The following is a 5,891-nucleotide window of genomic DNA, read 5'->3' as shown; positions in this document are numbered from 1 at the left end:
TTCTCCATGCATTTCACGTTAGAAGAAAAGAGAAGAAAGAAAGTTTTGCTTTCTTTATAATTTAGTCCTTCCACCAAAAATTCACCCTTTTCACCTAAAAATCAAAAGAATTTTCATAGCTACCAACAGAGAAAAATGTTAAAGAGACTAAGGGGAGTTGGAATATCAAGTTGGATTAAAAAATAGAAGCTGGAGAAGATAGAAAAATCAAGTTAAAGATTAAAATCAATGAGACAAGTTAAGAATTTTAAGATTTCAATATATTTTAAGTAGAGTTTCTCATGTAAGGTAATATCAAAAGCATGAAAATGATGTTAAGGTAGAGTTTTATTATATAGGGATCCATGTTCTTGATATATTAGTGAAGGGAAATGAGAGAAAATAATGGGAAATATGGTAGAGAACTCAAATAAGAGTGTTATAAACTTGGTAATCAATATGTTGCGCTAAAGTAGTTTTGGACAGCAACAATAGGCTAACTTTGGAAAATCACCAAAAATGGTAGAAACTGAATTAGAAGCTGAGTGAGATATGAAATTAAATATTATTGAGTCTATTTTCATATAAAAAAAATAGAAAACATAAAGGAAATTTTTATTCTGAGATATTTATATTTTTGTGAGATTGGTTCAGAATGATTTCGAGATCCCTTGTTCTGACTTTGAAAAATCATTAAAAATTATAAAAAAAATAATTTTGGCACATAATTTATATGGTTAGATTCCCTAATGAGTCTATTTTTATAAGAAACAAATGATAACATCATTGGAATTCTGTTTAAATAGATAATTAAACTTCAGTGAAGAGTGGTCAGAACTATCAAATAGCAAAACATGGGACACTTTAATGAATAAACTGTACTAATTGGCTAAGCCAAAAATTCTGAAAATTTTATGGTAACAAGACATGTGAGTTTAGTTTCAAGCAAAATTAACAGATCTTAATTTGGAGTTCTGTAGCTCAAGATATAAATAATTTAGTGACTATGAATCAAATGGATAGCTTTGAATATACATATAAGTAAATAGTAAAATTATAGATAATGTTACTTATAAGCATATTATATAAATTAAAGATGTGGAATGGAGAGAAGGAGGAAAATATGTATGAATATTCAACTAGCATAGCTAATTTGCATGTTTTAGGCTCAAGGACTAAATTGAATAAAAGTAAAATTTTAGGGGCAATTTTGTAAAAATGTTAGAAATGACCAATTTGCATGAAGTGAACTATTTTATTATTTAAAATTGCAAAATTGAATAAAATTATTAATTTAGTTCAAGATCGGGGAAAAACATGTTTTAAGGACTAAATGAAAAGTGTTGAAATTATGAAAAATTCTGATATTTTATAGAATGCATGGGTTGTTATCAATTTGTATGAGAATAACGGCTGGAAATAAGGATTAAATTGCAAGAATTTTATTTTTAAATGCATGAAATATTGATGTAATGAATTACCTGATTTATGTTTATGAAGAAATGGCTAAAGAATGATATTTATCATGATATGTCAATATGTAATTATCTTTGATACGTTGATACAAGGAAATTAAGTATATTGAGACGAGTAATAAATTCAAGTAAAACATGTCGAGAAAAATAAGTATGTTTAAGGGACAATATGATTGATTTTAATTGGTTCCAAATATGAACGTTAAATGAAATAAAATATCTAATAAATAAATCGATAACTCCGGTAATGCTCTGTAACTCTATTTCGGTGACGGATTAGGGTTAGGGGTGTTACACTATATCTCTTCTTTTTAAATCTGTTGTCGGTTTGAAGTAGCTTTCAGACTATCCCGAATAATCTGAACTTTTTCTTCAGTTTCTCGAATCAAATCCACTCCAACTAACTTAGATTCACTCAATTTAGACCAATACAGTGGAGTCTTTCATTTTCTATCATAAAGAGTCTCAAATGGTGCATTTTTTATGCTAAACTGGTAGCTATTATTGTAAGTAAATTCAGCTAAAGGTAAATACCTTTCCCAACTATCACCAAACTCGAGTATACAACATCTTAACATGTCTTTTAGAATCTGAATCACTCGTTCTAATTGCCCATCAGTCTGAGGATGAAATGCTGTGCTAAAGTTTAGCTTAGTGCTCAAAGCTTCTTGTAATTTATTCCAAAATCTTGAAGTAAACCTCGGATCTTGGTCTGAAATAATGGAAGTCGGAACTCCATGTAATCTTACAATCTCAGACACATACACCTCCGAATTTCTCAAGAGAAAAATTTGTTCTAACCGAAATAAAATGTGTTGACTTAGTCAATCTATCAACGATAACCCATATCGAATCTTTCTTTCTTGGAGTTATAGGCAATTCAGATACAAAATCCATCGTAATATGCTCCCACTTCTATTTAGGAATCATGACAGGTTGTAACAAACCCGTTGGCGCCTGATGCTCTGCTTTAACCTGTTGATAAATTAGGCATTTTGCAACAAACTTACAGATTTCCCTTTTCATACTAGGCCACCAATAGATGTATTTCATTATTGAACTGCTTCAATAATGAAATACATCTATTTTAATATTCAACTTAAGCTCTGGTTCTTCCAAATAAAGGTTTAACAGTAATTTTTCACTCTTAGTATTAGATATGCTTAGGTATCATTTAGAATCATCACTCTTATCATAATTTCTTCCTAAATCAGTCTTATTAGCATTGAGTTCATGCAATATAGAATCAACAGGATCATTATCCAACATTGGAACACTTGGCCAAAGAGGAAGATATGGATTTGGAGTTCTTAACATACTTATCAAACAAGAGTTTAAGATTGCCAAGAATGGTTTGCACAAAGTCCAAAGCATGAGTACCATAAATTGTAGTAAAGCAATACTGCACATTGTGTTGCTTGTAATGAGGATTTAAAATTGCAACATATGACAATATCAAAAAATACTCAGCCCAATATTTATTAAATTTCTCTTACATTTCCTTAATCATTGACATTAGAAAAGAATGAGAACCTTTAACTGTATCAAACAAGACCTTGTGAACCTTCCAAATACTTCTAAAATAAAGATTAATTGTTGGATAATTAGAATAAAAAAAACACAAGTCACATCATAAACGACTTCAAAAAATTTACAAAGAATAAAATGAGTTCTTCACCCTTCATCAGAAAGTGCAAATATTTTCTATTCTTTATCTTGTTGGCCCCGATAATCTAACATATCTTTATAGTAAAGAGCATATTCAATCAATAAATAAGTAGAACTCCATCACACACACACACACACACACACACACACACACACACACACACACACACATCTTGATGCAACTTTTTGGTTACATTCAAATGAAAGCTTTTGTCAGCTGCATCATAAAATCTTTTCTTAGGAATTCCTAACTTTTTTATGTACTTAATTTCATTTCGAATCTTACCAATAACATTATTAGCAAGTTCCAAACCAACTTTAACTATAAGATTCAATATATGTGCACAGCATCTAGCTTGGAAAAGAACACCATCACACAAAAGAGCTCGATTCGCACGAAAGTAGTTTTTAAGATAATAAACTAAAACATCATTACAAGAAGCATTATCTAAAGTGATGCTAAAATTTTTCTTATCTATACCCCACTAAGATAAACATAAAATAAGTTCATTTGCTATATTCAAACCATCATACAGAAGAGATAAAGCTCTAAACCATATGATTTTCTTTTGTAGCTTACAGTCTTTATCAACCCAATGAGTAGTAACACAAATGTATTCATCATTAGTATGTATAGAGTTCCAATCATCAGAAGTTAGGCAAATTAAACCATATGCTTTAGCAAACTCTTCTTGAACATGGTCTATCTCTTTTGCATAATATATTAGGACATCCCTAGTAGTTGCAGGTTTACTAATATTCTTAAAATTAGAACTAACAATACTCATCATGTATCTAAATCCTAGTTCTTCAACTATCCTAAATGAAAAGTAAAAACAGCTCAATGAAACTCATCAGTATCAAACTTGTATTTTTTTTAGATGGACCACCTCTTAATGATAATTGAGTGGCTATAGTGTATAAAGTGATATTCTTATTAAAAAAATTTTAAATCACTATTTAGATGACGTCTTAAATGAGATGTTCCACTAGAAGATTTAGCAGAGAAGATACTCTAATAGTGATTATATTGTGCCTTCAATTCATCTTTGTTCTCACATTCAAGCTTTGACATTTCATCCCACACCTTTGAAGTAGTAATTTTTTATGTTTGAGAGCACTTTCATATTCATTAAACCCATCATCCACAGGTATTGAAGTGTTCCAACTAGCCATTTTCATAAAAACTCAAGTCTTGAAATCATAAAAAAGACTGACCTAAATAAAAAATAAAAAGAATAGTAATATAAATATGTTGTTATCATAAAAAACACTTTAAAAAGGAAATAACCAAATAGGCCCTTTTAGCAAACATGGAAAGTTTCAATAATTTGAGCAATCGTCTTCCTTTTAGCCTAAACGAAAACCAATAATGAGGATAACAAAGATGCTAAATAATAGCAACTATGTATTACTTCACACAATATATAATTGCTAATAAAAAAGATAGCAGTAAAAGTATCGAATAAATACAATAAAGATAACGTAACTTCGAAGCAACAAGTATTGCTTCATAAGAACACCACCTTGCATTTTTAGAAATAGTTGAGATAGTAATATTGTTGATCTCATGCATATGAAAACGTACAAAATCATATCTTAAGGAAAGGTAATACCATGCAAACAATTTTTAATTTTTATGCTAGCCTTATTAACACTTAGATACTAACATAATCAACCAATAACAAGAAAATCATTTCACTAAACCCTTTATCATTAGCATAGGGGTGAAGCCAAGAGTTTTATATTGGGGGTGCCAAAATAAGAAAGGGTAAAAAATTATGAACTTTTAGGTAGGAAAAATAGACTTTTACCTTTTTTTTAGTAACAAAGTTTAAACAACCTACTCTGTTTTGACAAGCTAAGAGGGGTCAAATTTGGCATCTGCCCTAGTAACCATAACAACTTGAATTGCTTACATACCATAACCTTATGTTAAAAATTGTGGAAGAATCAATGATGTAGATGCTAATTATGAAAGGAAAGGTTATGAAACTGGAGAATAACTTAGCAAAAACCATAAGAATATGAAAGATGAAGCTTAAGCTATGAATAATAGGATGTATTATTGATGTTTTAAATTTTATATCTGAATAAAATTGTTGTTCTTCAAATATATGTCCTTATTAAATAGATTTAATAATAAAATTTTACAGAAACAAAAGTTAAGAACATAATAAATAGTTGCAGAAATAATCTAATTCGTAATAAATATAATAAATAGTTGCAGAAACAAGAGTTTTCTTGAAATAGAGTTAAGAACAAAATAATCAAATGGAAAATGGGATACACACCTGATGATCGGCGTAAAAGGGAGAAAGCGGGAAAGAGTAGCGATCGACTGTGGGTGGAAAATAAAAGAAAGGGGATTAAAAAAAGGTTAAAAGTTGGCTGTTGTAGTTGTCTGTGGCTAATGGTTGGTGGGAAAGGGGTGACAATCGGCTGTAAGAGGAAAAGAAAAGAAAGGGGGTTAAAAGTTGGTTATGGCTGGTGTTCGATGGGTGTTGCAGTCAACTATTGGAGTTGGTTGTTGGAGTCATCTTGATAGTTGCTAAGGATTTGGAAAAGAAAAGAAAAGAAAAGAAATTAACTGTCATGAGAAATGGGTGATAGTTGACTGTGGGAGGAAAGAAAAAGAAAAGGTAGCATGATATCTGTCGATGGAAAAAAAAGTTTACCTGAGGCCTGAACAGTTTTGAAAATTAGTTTTATTTTTTTGTCCAAGCCTGTTTTTCGGACCGGCCTTCGGGCCTAGTCGGTTGGCCTAAC

This window comes from Gossypium hirsutum, chromosome A12 (assembly GCF_007990345.1).
Source record: "Gossypium hirsutum isolate 1008001.06 chromosome A12, Gossypium_hirsutum_v2.1, whole genome shotgun sequence".
Classification (NCBI taxonomy): Eukaryota; Viridiplantae; Streptophyta; class Magnoliopsida; order Malvales; family Malvaceae; genus Gossypium; species Gossypium hirsutum.
The sequence above is the reverse complement of the archived record's forward strand: the minus strand, read 5'-3'. Positions refer to the sequence as shown.